Source organism: Oryctolagus cuniculus, chromosome 12 (assembly GCF_964237555.1).
Source record: "Oryctolagus cuniculus chromosome 12, mOryCun1.1, whole genome shotgun sequence".
NCBI classification, from domain to species: Eukaryota; Metazoa; Chordata; class Mammalia; order Lagomorpha; family Leporidae; genus Oryctolagus; species Oryctolagus cuniculus.
In genome coordinates, this window is record NC_091443.1 from 57,591,250 (window position 1) to 57,609,492 (window position 18,243).

The 18,243-nt window shown below is 40.1% G+C and overlaps 1 long non-coding RNA gene across 5 annotated transcripts in view; it reads left to right on the forward strand.

Moving 5' to 3' along the window:
- The window catches only part of LOC103351145 (uncharacterized), a 163,982-nt gene that overhangs the window by 117,901 nt on the left and 27,838 nt on the right, over positions 1 to 18,243 (forward strand). Inside the window, exon 5 of one of the 5 annotated variants that reach the window (XR_011380839.1) lies at positions 9,548 to 9,740. The exons of 3 other annotated variants lie outside the window; for them this stretch is intronic. This is a non-coding gene — a long non-coding RNA (uncharacterized lncRNA). Of the gene's footprint in view, positions 1 to 5,741; positions 6,958 to 9,547; positions 9,741 to 18,243 lie in introns of those variants that run through there. One more of the 5 variants, XR_011380842.1, reaches the window with a different exon arrangement.

The window sequence follows — 18,243 nt, forward strand, 5'->3', positions numbered from 1 at the left end:
ATATATACTTCTGACAGTGAGAAACTCCTGAGTTTTTTGTTGTTGTTGTTGTTTGTTTGTTTTAGTCTATTGTTTCACTTCTTTTTTATTATTATTTTAAAATTTTATTTAAGCAATACAAACTTCAAGCATATTATATATACAAATTTAGGAACATAGTAATTCTTCCCACCCTATCTTCCTTCCCATCTGTACTCCCACCTTTCTTCCTCCTCCCTCTCCTATTCATATTCTTATTTTTTACAAAGATTTACTTTCAGTTAACTCTATACTCATAAGATTAACCCTACAAGTAAAGTGTAAAGAGTTCAACGAATAGTATGAAAAAAAAAAAAAAACTGTTCCTCAACAGTCAAGACAAGGGCTGTTCAAAATCATCACATCTCAAAATGTCAATTTCATTCCTATAGATTACCTTTTAGGTCTGTTAATTACCACATATCAGAGAGAACATACAGCATTTGTCTTTTTGGGACTGTCTTATTTCACTAAGTATAATCATTTCCAGTTGTATCCATTTTGTTGCAAATGACAGGATTTCATTTTTTTTAACCCCTGTGTAGTCTTCCATAGTGTATATATACCATAATTTCTTTATCCAGTCTTCAGTTTATGGACATCTAGATTGATTCCATATCTTAGCTATTGTGAATCGAGCTGTAATAAACATGGGTGTACAGACACCTCTTTCATATTGCTGATTTCTTTGCATTTGGGTAAATTCCCAGGAGTGGGATGACTGGGTCATACAGTAGGTCTATATTCAGATTTATGAGGTTTTTTTGCTTATTTTACTGTCTGTTGTCTCACTTTTATAAAACAAATGATTTTTTTGATTTCACATTTAAAGAAAACTTATTCTGTGACAGGTTTGGCACTCAATGTTTTATTGATGTGACTCTTGTACTTTTCTCTAGAAATCCTCACACCTAATGTTATTTTCCTTATTTTTCATTTCATGGAAAAAAATGAGGCACAGTAACTTGTACATGGTCACAAGGGAAGAAACAGGGTTTGAACTTAAGAAGTCTTGCTCCAAAAATTATCATTAAACTGTACAGGACACAAGAACATACCCTCAGGCACCTTTCTCTGAAGGGAAGAAGGAACCTCCACTGTGATACGGCCTTGACTAAACAAGTTCAGAGTTGGTGAACTCAAGAGGCTTCCATAGCATAGACAGCTCATGGCAAGAGCCTCGGGTGATTGCTGACATCATAAATAAGAGTGCCAATTGTTAAATCAACAACAGGAGTCACTGGGTACAGGCTCCCCACATAGGATCTCTGTCCTTAATGTGTTTTACTATGAAACTTAAAAACAACACTACTAGTTGAACAATACTCTATACCTTGTGCGGTTGTGTGAGTGCAGCCTGTTGAAACCCTTGCTTAGTGTATACTAAGTTGATCTTCTGTATATGAAGGTGATTGAAAATGAAACTCGATGAAGGGTGGGATGGGAGAGGGAGTGGGAGAGGGGAGGGCTGCGGGAGGGAGGGAGGTTGGTGGGGGGAGCCACAACAATACAAAAGTTGCACTTTGTAAATTCACATTTATTAAATAAAAAAAAAAGAAAAGAAAAAATTAAAAAAAAGAACATACCCTCTGGATCCATTTAATTTACAAAAGCTCTGTAAGTAAGTGCCCACTTTTTCCTCCCTACAAGATGAGATGCTTTCCATTCAGTCACACCCTTCCTGAGCCACCCTCACTTCTTAAATATCCTCTTCTTGTCAATTTAAGGCAGAAGTGGATGCTCTTAACCAAAAGCTCCTTGCCTAAAATTCTTTTATTTTAAAAGATTGTATTTATTTATTTGAGAGGCAGAGTTACAGACAGTAATAGGGAGAGGCAGAGAGAAAGGTCTTCCATCTGCTGGCTTACTCCCCAAATGGCCACAAAGGCCGGAGCTGAGCCCATCCAAAGTTAGGAGCCAGGAGCTTTTTCTGTGTCTCCCACTCAGGTGCAGGGGCACAAGCACTTGGGCCACAGTCCATCCATCCACTGCTTTCTTAGGCCATAGCAGAGAGCTGGATCTGAAGAGGAGCAGCTGGGACTACAACCAGCACCCATATGAGATGCCGGTGCCGCAGGCAGAGGATTAACCAACGACGCTATAGCCCTGGCCCCCTAAAACTCTTGAATTGCTGTAGTCCTCATTGAGTCATGGCACCCTCCATCATCCATCTAATAATTTGAAAGGATTGTTATGGTTTCTCATAATTATAGTGCAATTTAATAATCGATGCCAGTCACCAAATTGCTTATCCTATATCTTAGAAAAGTAGAACTAGGGGCCGGCACTGTGGCGCAGCGGGTTGACGTCCATGTGGGCGCTGGTTCGGGACTTGGCTGCTCCACTTCCAATCCAGCTCTCTGCTATGGCCTGGGAAAGCGGTGTTGAATGGCCCAGGTCCTTGGGCCCCTGCACCTGCGTAGGAGACCTGGAAGAGTCTTCCAGCTCCTGGCTTCGGATTGACACAGCTCTGGCTGTTGCGGCTGATTGGGGAGTGAACCATCGATGGAAGACATCTCTCTCTCTGCCTCTCCTCTCTCTGTGTAACTCTGACCTGTAAATAAATGGATAAGTAAATCTTAAAAAAAAAAAAAAAGAAGAAAGAAAAGAAAAGTAGAACTAAATTTTTCAAGACAAGTTGTTCAGAAGCCTCTGTTTAACCTGTAGTTTTGACCCATAGTTATGTTTTGAATAGGTATGACCAAAAAGAGAATCCCCTGTGGGATTCTCAGAGAAGTGTAGTTCATTAATTTATTCATAAACATTTATAAAGTGCTTCCTATGAGCTGGATACTGGGTTGAGCAACCTTAAAAGTCCCTTCTGACTTTGAGAACCTATAATTCCAGGAAAAAGTTGGAGTGGGCCTATAACAATTCATTGGATTTTGCAGAGAGGAGACAAGAAGAGACAGCATTTCATATCATGTTAGTGAAGTACAGCAGTAGAAACAATAGTGACTTAAGCTGGGATGGATGAGTCAGTATCTCTAGTAGGAGATCCAACCAGAAAATCATGAGAAATGTGGTTGGATGCATAGACTGAGCCGGACTGGTAGACATCTTGAAAATTGAGCAGAGGAGTTCCAACTTGGTGTTAAGAAAAGAGAGAGCTGTTGTCATGATCCTGAGCTGTGGAGCTATGAAAAGCATAGCATTTTAGAGTCAGAAATCAGTGGTCATCTCCAATGAAAATAACTATTTCCTTTCAATATACAGGCAATTAAATGAAAATGAACATTTCCAATTATAGTAGAAAAATAATTTCCTCATGGGATGTGCAACACAGAAAACAGCTCTCATTTTCTTAGTAACTTACCTCTCAGAACTGCAATGATGTGGTTTGCTGAATGTTCCAAAGACTGCTAATAAGATGCAGCTATAATGTATTCACATCCTAGCAGCAAACCAGCCTAACCTCCTCACCTGCTACATTTCCTGGGTTCCATGGGGGCTGTTCAGTGTGCTCTAAGTATGCCCTGGGGAGAGGGCAGGCCTCACTCGGGCGAGCCACCACTCGTTTTTCAGGGAATGGAGGGGACACAGGCCTGTCCCTGACACAAAGTAGGAATTAACAAGTAAAACTCATTCAGGACATGAGGTGGGAATGCTCAAAGATAGAAATTTGAGAGTACTTTAAAAAATGGGTGGAGGACAGGCATTGTGGCACAGCAGATTAAGCCACTATTGTGACACTGGCAATCCCATATCAGAGCACTGGTGTGAGTCCCAGCTGCTCTGACCCACCTCCCTGCTAATGTGCTTGGGAAATACTGGAAGATGGCCCAAGTACTTGGGTGCCTGCCACACATATGGAAGACGTGGGTGGAGTTCTGGGCTCCTGGATTTGGCCTTGCTCAGCCTGACCTAAATGTAGTCATTTGGGGAATGAGCCAGCAGATGAAAGATCTCTCTATCTCTTTCTCTCTCCCTCCCACCCTCCCTTCCTTTCTCTCTGTAATTCTGCCTTTCAAATAAATAAATAAATAAATCTTTGAAAAGAAAACACAAAAACAAACTGACTGTGGAGCAAATCTAGAAGGTAACAGCCAGGAATTCCTTCTGGGTCTCCTGTATGGGTGACAGGAACTCAAGTACTTGGTCCATAATCTGCCGTCTTGCAGACCCATTAGCAGGAAACCAAATGGGAAGTGGAGGTGAGATCTGATCCTAAGCACTTGGATATGGGATGCAGGTGTCCCTAGCAGCAGTTTAACCCATTGTGCTACAACACTCACCCACAGCAAAGAAATCTTCATTGAAAGAGATAACACTGGGGAATACTCCGTATACAGTGCACGCAAACATAACCATCTGTCCTGAAGCCTGCAGTTTGTTAAAGGAAAACTGGCAGAAGCCAAGAGAGTACAAAAGTGTGGGTTTAAAACCAATAGTCAGATGTGTATAATGACAGATCTTTGTTGTCTTATAAAGTTAGCACAGAGACTTTTGGTGCTAACTGTTGTGTAGTAGTATGGACCAATGGACAAATTCTCAGGAACAATCTGTTTTTAGGGTGAAGAATAAAAATATCTGACCGAGCTTAAGTGGCAGTCACCAACTTAAACTCTGATTGCTACAAGTTAGAAGTTAAGGATTTGTGGGCAAGTGTAAATCTTGATTTCTTTAAATCTCCTTCAGTATCATTCTTCAGAAATATAACATCTTTAAATTTGTTACTCTAACTTAAAGAAAAAAATTATGATCACTGAAAGGAAGAACATGGTAATCTGTCCATTAACCTTAGTGATGAAGCACAAAGATAGGAAATCTGAGTGATAAGATTAGTACTTTATAACAAAGACATAATCACTGTTTTGTTAGCAAGGATTTAGGATCTTACTTTAATTGCAGCCAAAGTCCTTCAGGAGGGCTTAGTTTATGGTGAGAAAGTTCCAGTATCACATAATAAATGCATTATAATTGCATGATGAGTTAGACTACAATCAAATATTCAATAATAACACATGTTTTCACCTTCCACAATTCAGAGGCCCTTAAGAATCTCATGGGTCCTGAGGTTAGGCTTAAGAAACTTTACCTTGAACCATGAAAATCCTGACATATGAACATATGGAAAGTTGAACTTTCTGTTTATTTGGATATAATGATAGACTTATCATAACTCACAAAAAAATAATTAAGAGGTAGTATTTAGATATCTGGCTCGCTTTTTCCATTTTCCAAGAAATAAGAATGTAGCTACCTTTGAAGTTCCTTTGTTCTTTTTCATTATTACTAGTATGTAGTAATGTTTTGCAGTCCCGCATGGGAGACCAGGAGAAGCACCTGGCTCCTGGCTTCGGATCAGCACGGTACGCCGGCCGCAGCGGCCATTGGGGAGTGAACCAACGGAAAAAGGAAGACCTTTCTTTCTGTCTCTCTCTCTCACTGTCCACTCTGCCTGTAAAAAAAAAAAATAATGTTTTGCAGTGAGAACTGTAATAATATTTGAGTCTTTCCAAATGATTTTTTACCCACCAAAGTCTTTTACATCCTGGCACATATGGGAGATGATCCTGTATGAATGATACCTGGAAAAATGCAGAAGTCTGCTGGAACTCAGGCCTCCCAGTATCCCATGCCAACAGTTCTAGGGTGAAAGAGGGCTTTGTGTATCTCTGCTTACCCTGAAGCCATCTACGGTACCTGGTAGGGAAGCTGTGGAAATGGCTGGTTTTGAGTCTCCTCACCTGTGGTCTACCATCATAAACGTGTTCTTCCAGCATTCTCACCATCCCGGAACACAATCTGTTGGGTGATACAGAGACTCCATGACTAGAAAGGAGATGAGCAGCCTCATGGAAAGGGGGAGCCAGTATCCATTCCTGTGTGGAGTGAGCAGAAACGTTTGTAGGCAACGGCAGCTGTTGTCCTCAGGAAATTTTGCTGACAGTATGAGAGTGGAGCATGATGTCACAGGAACCCTGGCTTGGCCAGCACAGCATGGCATCCAAGGCAGCTGATCTGTTCATCCAGATTGAAAAGATTTCTTCTCCTGCTGCTCTCTCACCCTCCCCTTCTCCTGCCAGTTTGAGTGATAATTGTAAAGCCAAGCAGTTCCTTTCAGAAGGAGGCCATGGGAGCCAAGCCTGGGTGTTTTCACTGCTGGCATGTTGCAATTATCGCCAAGGATGGCTCTGATGACAGCATAATACATGTGGTGTTTTGTGCTAAAAAAGTCAATGCCAATGGCTGAAAGAGCAAAACTTCCAGAGATCCGAGAACAATTTGCCAATGACATAGGATCTGGGTGGACCCCATGCCTACTCACCTTTCTTTGCCCTCAAGATTATTCGTAAAAAATAATGCACTGACCCAGTCCTTGGTAAGCCATGAAAATGGAAAATTCTTATCTGTTCAGGAACTCTTTTGCTCTTAACAGAGTGGCAAAGAGATACTTTATAAGGTGGCTGTGAGTTTGAATTTATCTGAACCCAAGATAAAACATGTGAGCTTCATAATAGATCATTAAGAAAATTAGAATCCTATAATTGGTTCTGTGACTTTAGGAATTTTAATTAACTCCTCTGATTTTCATGTGAAAAAAAACTGTTTTACCTGCTTCACTAGCCTCTTAGAATCACATGACCAAACAAACCCAAGTAAAACACTTAGCACAAAGCTTGACCCAATGTAAATACCACATTTATTAAACAGCAATTGTTGCTATTGCTATATTTATAGTTATTATTATACATACCACCATATTTATAGGAAGGAAATTCTTAGAATAAAAGTATTGTATATGCTTGCTAAATTCTCTGCTGTATAAGGATACTTCAAATCATTTATGGGGGAAAAGTAAAAAAAATATTTTAGTGCAAAATATTTTGAAATGCATGCATAGTTTGTTCACAATATACATTTCCATGACATTTTGAAGATCTCTCATATGCTTGGATTTTGAAAATTTGTTGCACCAAAATAAACTTATCTTTTAATTCCATTTTCCATGAACTTTTGAAGTGCACTCATATTGTACATATTGTATTAGTTCATATCATATGCTTGCTAAATTCTTTTTAGTACTGACCAAGCCTAATGACTATTACACAGATCATTAGAATCACTATACCTCTGTAACCCACTGTAACCCACTGCTGTAACCTCTCCAGAAGTCTTGGGGCTGGTGTTGTGGTGTAGTGGGTTAAGTCTTTGTCTACAAAATTGGCATCCCATATGGGCACCGATTGGATGCTCAGTTGTTCCACTTCCAATCCAATTTTCTGCTACTGCACCTAGGAAAGCAGCAAAGTGTTTTGGCCCCTGTACCCATGTAGGAGATTAGAAGAATCTCCTGGCTTCTGGCTTCAGCCTGGCCCAGACTTGGCTGTTGCAACCATTTGGGGAGTGAACCAGCAGATGGAAAATCTCTAGTTCTCCCTCTCTCCCTCTGTAACTCTTTCAAATAAAAATAAAATAAATCTTTTTTAAAAAGATTTAATATGTGCTACTGATAAGTTTAAACAAATTATTCTAACATAAAGAGGAACATACAAGTTCCTGAAGTTCTCTACAGTTTGAAGATACCAAGAAGATTTTCTTTTATCAGAAAAACTTTTTTAAAATTAATATAACATACAGTATTTAATAGTAATATGTTTACACAAAAGACACCAAAAGTAATATGTTTACACCTTTTATATTGTTGAGCCATTTAAAATAAGTTAACTTGTCATATTATGTGACAATTTTTATTTATTTAATCATGAATTGCCAACCCAAAGAAGACTTTTCCTTATTCATTATTCAACATTAAGTAGCTGCTTTTCACTTAATGGAAGTTACTAATTTATAAAATGCTTTTACCTTAAGTCAACTGGAGACAAAGCCCAATTTCAGAAGTAGATTTTTGAAGATAAGCAAAACTTAATGCTGGAAAATATTTAAGTCATTACTGTTTATTCAAAAGCTTATTAACACTTTATAATAAGCTACTGTTGAGAAGAAAAAATATCTTCTTCACAGTCATATTCAACCATTCAGCTTTCATTAAATAGCCAAATTTCTACTACAAAACTGACAATAACTAAAGACCTTGAGGGGCCAGCACTGTGGCGAAGTGGGTAAAGCCGCCGCCTGCAGTGTTGGCATCCCATATGGGCACCGGTTCGAGTGCTGGCTACTCCACTTCCAATCCAGCTCCCTGCTATGGCCCGGGAAAGCAATTGAAGATGGCCCAAGTCCTTGGGCCTCTGCACCCCTGTGGGAGACCCAGAGGAAGCTCCTGGTTCCTGAATTCAGATCAGCACAGCTCTGGCCGTTGCAGAGTGAACCAGCGGGTAGAAGACCTTTCTCTCTCTCTGCCTCTCCTTCTCTGTGTAATTCTGACTTTCAAATAAATAAATATTTTTTTAAAAAAAGACCTTGATGTGCTAACTATTATAAAAGGCAGATTCAAAGTTTATTTAGAAATGTTTATTTAGAAATCACAGGACAACAGTTCTTCAGTTACAACCCAGAACATCCAATCAGGGAGGAGCATGCAACTCCAGGGCAATGAAATGCCATCCAGTATGTTTGCTGAAAACTGGGAAAAGAAAAGCCTTTGATCCTTTGGAGATGTGACTATTCAGGTGTAAGCTCAGAGACCGGGGGGCTATCTTGCTGCTAAAAAAGAAAAGTTGAAGCCAATAGTGAGGAAAAAAGCACTCATACATGGAGAGAGAAATAGTCCTAATGACGTCACTTGAGTGTTTGGATGGAGCCACATCTGAAGGTAGAGGACATCTATCCTTGGACATTTCAGTTAATTCAGCCAATAAAGCGGCTACTGTCACTTGCCTGGGAAAAGTTCTGATTTATACAGTCATTGAAAAAAAATACACTATGTAGTTCTCACCCCAGGAATTAGCTGGAGTATTTCTTTGTATAAAAGCACTCTGAAGGGGCCAGTGCTGTGGCGCAGCAGGTTAAAGCCCTGGCCTGAAGCGCCAGCATCCCATATGGGCACAAGTTCGAGACCCGGCTGAACCACTTCTTGTCCAACTCCCTGCTATGGCCTGGGAAAGCAGTGGAAGATGGCCCAAGTCCTTGGGCTCCTGCACCCACATGGGAGACCTGGAAGAAGCTTCTGGATCCTGGCTTCAGATCGGCGCGGCTCCAGCCATTGCGGCCAATTGGGAAGTGAACCAGCAGACGGAAGACCTCTCTCTCTCTGCCTCTCCTCTCTCTGTGTTACTCTGGCTTTCAAATAAATAAATAAATCTTAAAAAAAAAAAAGTACTCTGAAATCCAAATCTTTCTGTTAAACATGAAAGTAATTTGACATCCCTTCCTGCTTCATGCATTTGTACTCTATCTTGGTCAAGTGAGCAATATTGGGAAGGCAGTAAAGGCTGGGCCCTGGAGTCGTGTCTGAGTTGGACTGTTCCTCATTTTGCAGCTGAGGAGACTAAGAAACAAAGAGGGAAAGTAGTTTATGCGAATTTGGACAGCTAGTATGTGATAGAGCCAGAATACTTATTGCAGATGTTAAGTTCCTTATTGCTGTGCAAAATTGCTTTCATCTTGCCCCAAATCTGCTCAGGTTGTTGCTACTGATTACTGACTCCAATTCAAGTTCAAAACATTCTGAAGCAGTGATTTTTGAAGGAGTTGGATCCAAATGTTGAAGGATGAATAGAACACAGGCTCTTCTCTACAGGAGTTCATCATATAATTGGGAGTGGAGTTGTGCGAGAAGAAACGAGTGTTATTTTGGAAAACTTATGGTGACTTTTGTAAGTCTTGGGTTCCTCATCTCTAAAATGGTTTTAATCTATTTCCAGGTTTTTGTAAGAGTTTAAACAGACCATTATGAAAAGCACTGAGCAAGTTGCCTGGGAATCATCACCATTATCAATATCATTGCCAGCAATGCCTATACAAATGGGCAGACTGTGGTCCAAACTTTACAGATACTCATGATATTTAGTTTTTCTTAATTATCTTGTTTTCTTAACATGTTTTCTTCATGTTTAAATAAAACAAGTAAAAAATAAGAAAAACAGGGGGCCGGTGCTGTGGTGCAGGAGGTTAATCCTCCGCCTGCGGTGCCAGCATCCCATATGGGCGCCAATTCTAGTCCCAGCTGCTCCTCTTCCAATCCAGCTCTCTGCTGTGGCCTGGGAAAGCAGTAGAAGATGGCCCAAGTCCTTGGGCCCCTGCACCCGTATGGGAGACCAGGAAGAAGATCCTGGCTCCTGGCTCCAGCTGTTGGTGGCCAAATGGGGAGTGAACCAACGGAATGAAGACCTTTCTCTCTGTTTCTCCCTCTCACTGTCTGTAATTCTGCCTCTCAAATAAATAAATAAAATCTTTTTAAAAAATAATAAAAAGAAAAAATAGAAAAGTAAAATGAAAAATCTGCAACCTGAGAAGTTCTGCTTATTAGTGCTTCTTAAACAGCAAACAAAACGGCCCAGGAAGAACTTTGAAAGCAAAGACTGAAGAGAACTGCTCATTAGAGTTCATCTCTCCTCAGAGCCCTAAATCCTTGAAGTGGGTGAGTCACATTGAGATCTGAGAAAAGTAGGGACGTTTCAGTGCAGAAGAGCTTTTTATCAACTGAAGACCAACTCCACTGCCTCATGCAATTCTTTCTAGGCAAAGAGTTCACTCGGTCTTCACCTGCCCCAAATATGCCTAAGTGGTCATTTTCCGGCTCTAATTTTTTCCATTTCAGTGAAATGGTCTATACTGGGGTTCAACTGTAGTTCTATCCCTCTGCTTCATTTTCCACCTCATGATCACAGTCACCCAATCTCCTCTGAATGGCATGTTCACGAAAAGACTCCCTCACAGCGGGGTGCATGTCTTCCTCCTTCTCATCCTTCCTACCTCCACTTGATAGCAGAAGAGAAAGGGGCAGTACCCCACTTGGTACCCCACTTGATAGCAGAAGAGAAAGGGGCAGTACCTTGGTACCCCACTTGTCATAGGTGGAAGCATTTCTGGTGAGTGCTACTTAGAACCAGTGCTCTGCCTGGAAGTCAAAGTGTGAATAAAGAACACCCTTGTTCCTATTGGGTGAAGCAGAAAGAAGGAACCACTTTAGTTGTGATGTGAGGCATCTATTGGGAAGATTGATAGAAAAGGGGGGGGGCTACATGTTTTTAGGGAGTGGCATTTTTCTCTTCCCTCTTCTATCCACCAAAGATTCACAGTTGGTTTCTGGTTGTCCACTCTGTGGTGGAACAAAATCGCAATTCCTCTAAAAATAACATCAAGAACAAGGAGCATACAGTCTTGAAACTGGTGCCAATGTGTTAAAGGCTTGATCCTCAGAGTCTTACATTAATGTATTGGCATGGAACTTAATCCAATTATGATGCTTGAAGGTGGTGACTTGTAATGTGAATAAATGGGGTTAGTTCATCATGATGGAGCCCACATGACTGATTCATGGTGGCTTTATAAGGAGACCACACATAGATGGAGCTGGTGAATGTGCTCCCTGTATCTCTGCTCCATGGTTCACCATGTGATCTTTTCTCTGCATGAATTCTGCCATGCACCACCTTCATTATTTGTCAGACCAGTGAGGTCACTTAATCTTGGACTGTGAATTTCAAGAACTGTGAATGGAAATAAATATTTCCTTCTAATGTTTATTTAGTTAAAAGCACGAGCAACAGACACACAAAGTGACCCACCTGCTAGTTCACTCCTCAAATGCCCACAAAAGCCAGGGCCTGGACCATACTGAAATCAGGAGCCAGGAATTCCATAGAGTTCTCTCACATGAGTGGCAGATACCCAAGTACTTGAGCCATCGTCTGCCGTTTCCCAAGGTGCATATTAGCAGAAAGCTCAATCAGAAGCAGAAGCAGTACTCAAACTCTAATAGACAGACTGACTTATACTATGGTTTCCCTGCTTTTCTAGTTCATATATCGCAGGAAAATGTCCTGCTTGCCAAGATGAAATAGTTTCAAAATTTACAAGTATTTCATTAGTAAGAATAAACAAGATAAGTAAAATGGCCTTTCTGAGGACTGTGTACCTTAGAATAAAACTTAACAGTTTTCATATTTATCATCTCTTGTTATTTTTCATATTTTTAGTAATATAAGGATAAGAATAAAAAATTTTAGAAGATTTATTACTAATTTTTATTGTGAAGTTTTATATTCATATTCTCATTTCCAAAAATAAATCAGGTAATACAAAAAGTTATATAAGATCATGCAAATAATTCTACCCATCATTGCTGAAATTTTCAAACATTTCAATATAAATTTTAACACATATTTCCAAAAAATAATGTCTCTGTAGCCTGCTTTTTATTAAGACACTCTGTACATGTATTCAATATTCTCAACATATTAGAATATATGGCCCTACTTTACCCTTAAAATTTTCAACTTCTTTAGTATTCCACCATATGTAGGTATTTTATTTAATCAACTCTCCATTGATAGACATTTAGATTGTTTTCAAAATTTTTTCCAACAAACAACTCATCTACATATCTCTGACCAACCATTTGGTTATTGTCGTGGGAGGTATTCCTAAACTCAGGATCAAAATGTTTTTTTCACTTTTAAGTTCCTTTGTTAACCATAGCTAAATTACTTTTCAGAAAAATTTTAAAGCAATAGAATTACTTTGCGCTTTTGCATGGGCCAAGGTGTAGAGATATTTGATTGCTTGCTGAAGGTCAATCAATTACTAACCAAGATTCCTGCAAGTCCACCTGTTAAAAATCTTAACAGATGTTTTGGAGCTGGAGAGACCCACTGAAATCACTCTATCGATACAAGGCTACTATTATTCTTTTATTTTACTATTTATTTATGTTGAAAGGCAGAGTTACAGAGAAGCAGAGGCAGAGGGAGATATTCCATCCACTGGCCCACTCCCCAAATGGCTGCAATAGCAGGAGCTGGGCTGATTCGAAGCCAGGAGCCAGGAGCTTCTTCCAGGTCCCCTTTGCAGGTGCAGGGGCCCAAGGACTTGGGCCATCTTCCACTGCTTTCCCAGACCATAGCAGAGAGCTGATTCAGAAGTGAAGCAGCCAGGTCTTGAACCAGCACCCATATGGGATGCTGGCACCACAGACGATGGTTTTACCCACTACACCACAGTGTCGGCCCCCAAGGCTACTATTATTATAGACAAATTGAAGAAGGAAAATATGTAATTCTTGAATCCAAGAATGTCTCTCTTCAGTCCTTAATTAAATTAATGTGTCATGTCTTCAACTTGATATGAAGTCATCCTACTAATACAATGGTATGAACTGTAGATTTTCCTTAATGGATCTACATTTTTCTGGTAATTTATCCTTTTCACCACAATTTTTTTACACCACAAATTTTAAAAACCCCACCGTTTAGATCATAGTTACAATGAAGACAGCATCTCAGACCTGTTGTCTTAACATTATTTCTTTTAGAAAAGCTGGAAATGGTTTTCTTTACGTTCTTTGCAGACAGAAGATTCAGTAATAGTGTTTTTTAGAGATTTGCCTCCTTGGCATCCAGTGTGGTAATAGCAGGCTCTCCCTCATGACCACTAGGCGTCAGACTTTCCCATCTCTCCTCCAACTGTGCTGCTTACCCAGTAATTAACTCATTTGCTCAGAGTCATTAGCTCTTATCTAAGAGAGCTTCTTTGTCATCATATGAACATGGTCATTATGATGCAGAATCCCAGCAGATTTCATCAGGACTAATTCATTCTGGCTGTCTCCTAGTTATGCACTTTTCAACAGAGCTCTTCATTCAAAAGCCCAAGCTTTAAAATAAGGAAGAGGAGGAAGAAGCTAGTGACCATGCCTTTCACCATTTCCAAGAGAAGCTGCAGAATGCCACTACTTATCATTGCAATACATATGTATCTGTACCCTCATTGCTGATAATAGGATGCTTGTGGGTAGCTCTGGGCACCATTCTTTGTTCATCTAAAGGACAATGCAATCCCAAGGCTGTCATCATCACTCTCTGATTCTGTTTGTCAGGTGGGTTGGAATACATAGAATGATTTTGCTGGCATTGTGGGGTAGTGGGTTAAGCCACTGCCTGAAACGCTGGCATCTCATAGGGGCACTGGTTTGAGACCTGGCTCCTGCACTTCTTTTTTTTTTTTTTTTTTTTTTTTGACAGGCAGAGTGGACAGTGAGAGAGAGACAGAGAGAAAGGTCTTCCTTTGCCGTTGGTTCACCCTCCAATGGCCGCCGCGGCCGGCGCGCTGCGGCCGGCGCACCGCGCTGATCCGATGGCAGGAGCCAGGAGCCAGGTGCTTTTCCTGGTCTCCCATGGGGTGCAGGGCCCAAGCACCTGGGCCATCCTCCACTGCACTCCCTGGCCACAGCAGAGAGCTGGCCTGGAAGAGGGGCAACCGGGACAGAATCCGGTGCCCCAACCGGGACTAGAACCCGGTGTGCCGGCGCCGCTAGGCGGAGGATTAGCCCAGTGAGCCGCGGCACCGGCCCTCCTGCACTTCTTATCCAGCTCACTGCTAATGTGCCTGGGAAAGCAGCAGAGGATGGCCCAAGTGCTTAGGTCCCTGTACCCATATGGGATGCCTGGAAGAAGCTCCAGGCTCTTGGCTTCAGCATGGCACAGCCCTGATCATTGTGGCCCTTTGGTGAGTGAACCAGCTGATGGAAGATATTCTCTCTCTCTCTCTCTCTCTCTCTCTCTCTAACTCTGCCTTCCAAATAAATAGTAAATAAATATTTTTTTTAAAAAAAGAACATAAATAGCACATCATCAACCATTTATTCAATGCTCACTATATCTAGGGCACTTTGATGGAAGTCCAGGAAAGGGTATTACATTATTCAGCCTTTTGTTACTTCAACTAAAATACTTGAGAGGAGCTACTTAGGAAGGAAGTGGTTGATTTTGGCTTATAATATAGGAGGATCATAGTCCAAGATGAGGTTGACTCCATGGGTCAGTCATCTGGTGTGGAAGGAAGATGACATTGGGGGAATACATATGGAGCGAGGAGCACATGATGAGCCAGGAAAGAGACAAGAGGCATGTTCATTCTCAACATCTGTATGTTTCTCTATGAAGTTATCATGATCCAATCACAGGCTTCCAACCTACCCATCTAACCTAATCTAATCATTTCTCAAAAGTCCCACCTTCAGACACTCTAAATGGACCAAACCTCCACCCATAATCCATCAACATTAACATTAATCCATTAACCAATATCATAAGACTTTGAAGTTTGAATAGCTGCATTAGTATGGGAAGCCAAATCATGCTTTAACTTTTTTTTAAAAATCATGATACTTTAGTTTTTTTCTTTTAAAGATTTATTTATTTATCTGAGAGGCAGAGTTACAGACAGACAGAGACAGGGAAGGAGTTCTTTGTTCCGCTGGTTCACTCCTCAAATGACTGCAATGGCTGGAGCTGGGCCAATCCACAGCCAGGAACCAGGAGCTTCTTCTGGGTCTCCCCCATGGGTGCAGGGGCCCAAGAACTTGGACCATCTTCCAGTGCTTTTTCTTGTGTTCCCAGGCCATCAGCAAGAAACTGGATCAGAAAGAGAGCAGCTGGCACCTACATGGGATGCCAGCGCCACAGGCGGAGGCTTAACCTACTACACCACAGTGCTGGCCCTGTTTTAACTTTTACAGATATTTTCATTCATTCAGTTAGTTAATTATTCAACAGATATTTACTAAACATCTGTCACATGTTGGTTATCCTGTGATGAAGAAAATAACAGTCACTATACCAGCAGTACAGCTTGTATAATAAAACATCGCCTTTGCACCACATTCAAGTGCAGGCTGCTTGATCCCTCTTGATCTTAGAAGGAGCTGTATATTAGAGAGTACAGCCATAATCCATGTCTCCTAATCAAAATAACTTTCCCATGGCAATCATGTCATCTACCTGTAGAATTAATTTCATAGTCTCATACTTCTGGCTCCTTCTTTCCCTGCCTGACATCATACAAGACATGGGAAAATTGAGACATAGAAAAACAGGGAAATTTTTTAAATTACAAAAAAAGAAAAGACAAACAAAAATCCCTCAGTCCAGGAATTACCATAATTTTCAACCACAATACAAATAATAATACTAAATACAGTGTCTTGAAGAAAGCAGTTAAAAAAATTGGAGGCTGACAAATGAAAACAGAGTGTCATTTTGTGAACTATTTTCCATGAATCTCAGCATCTTCCCTAAAATACCTCAGAGAAGGAAAACTCATCTTGGAGACAACTTCCCACCTTCTCTTCTTAGAAAAAACAATAATATTCCTTGACAGGAACTGACTGACCTGGGCAAATGCATCAATTATGATTTCCCATAGCATATGCCAAGGCTTCACAGAATTGTTCTAAGTCAACAGCCCAGTCCCTATAGCTGAGACTCACTTAGATTTACTTTGATTTTTCCAAGAAATCACCAATACTAGAGTGTGTCTCCCAAAAGAAGAAATGAATGTTTCCCCTTTGGTTATTTTGAACTTTTCTTAACACTTCCAGAATTTTTAAAAAATAATGTCTCTATAAGATATAGTTATAAAAGCAACAAAATGAATTTCCCAAGACCCATAAGAAGATAAATTTTATTTATCTGAGTTGCATCAATCTTTATATTCCCATTTTATAGACAAGGATGCATAACACTAACATATCTATGATCACAACCCACATGATACTATCAAAGGATCTTTTTATGTATGGCAATAGGCAAAACTTTAAATGAAGACAATTCAGAGCAACTGAAATTGGATGTCTTTACTTAATTCAGATAGCACAGAAGATATGCCTATTCAGTCCTTTCTTAGTCAGAAGATAGTATCCACAATTTGAAATGGAGTCCATCTTCTATCCATGACATCAGTTTAGGTAACAGGTTAGAGGTCTCATAACCACATAATAACTGGAAGGAAGTGTAATCCAAGTGGAGAAAGGAAATATGTCCATCCTTTATTTAATCTTCACATCAGCTTTTGTCACCACAAATTTATGTAAGTGATGTTTTGTGTTAATTATGAAAGTGAATTATACTCACAGAAATAACATAAAAATATGATTGGCAATGAATAAGAGTTACACATGAACTAGAACTTACTGATCTATAAACAACTCATTACTGCACAACTGTACTTTTGCATAATTTCTGTAAGCTCCCCAACCTAAGCAATCTCTTTTTTTTCTTATTTATGCCATGTTATCTTTTGATTTAAAAGGCAGTAAAATGAAAATTCTTAAAAAAAAATAGAACATCCTAGACCTACAGGCAACAATAAGCTTCCCTTTGTGACAGTTCATTCTCCCTCTTCTCAACACAGAATTTTAATAACTCAAAATTGATCTTTTTTTCTCTGCACTCTCTTTGAGCTGGTTTTTTCTTTTTTGAAGTATTATTTTTGAAACAGAAAAGCACAGTAACAACAGCAAGACAGTAACAGCAACTATAAGCATCTTCACAGGTCGAGAGTCTCAGGTCTTCCTTTTTAATTTGCCTTGCCAGACATCAAACAATTCCACTCTAGTCTTCTCCTTTTTCCTAATAAATGCTTACAGTGGTCCTGCGAGCAACATTTCTTTCCTTTTCCCACAGCTCTCAGAAAGGGAAGTGACAGCCTTATTCACCCATCCAGCCCAATGCCAAGGCCACATCTCACCTAACAGCCTTACACCTTGCTCCCTCAGGTCAGTTTAGCTCTCACATAAGTCATCTGAAAAATTGAACCGGGCAGCTTGGCTCTCGAATTCCACTCCTATGAAGATATTTTCTGAATAAGCACCCAGCAACCACATTAACTTCCATTAAAAAATAAGATATTGACATTTCCTTTAGAGATAAGCCAAGGAAAAGACTTCCAAGGGTACAAGAAAAGAGCAGTCCGAAAGCCATGTAGGTACTTTTAAAAATGTGAGCATTGAGCTATCCACAACCCTTAATTTCTCACCTACAAATCATATATTTCACTGGGAATTGTGGAATATCTTTAAATAGGAGTTTGCATCCTTATTTGTGCACCTAAGAGCTGGACTAAGATCAGAAATTTCCAGACCATACTCCCACCCAGACCCTACATTTTCCATATCTTCCCCACTTTTGTTAAGAGTGAGTGTCTCTTCTTTATTGTAGATCACATCTTTATGCAAATCTACTAGGTACTATTTGGCCTAGCTTATTGGCTCCCCTGACCATACAAGTTTCAAAACCTGAGCAGTTCATCACAATTAATTAATAACAATTATTCAAGAAATAGATTTATTTGACAACCCATTACTTTTTCTCTGGGTAA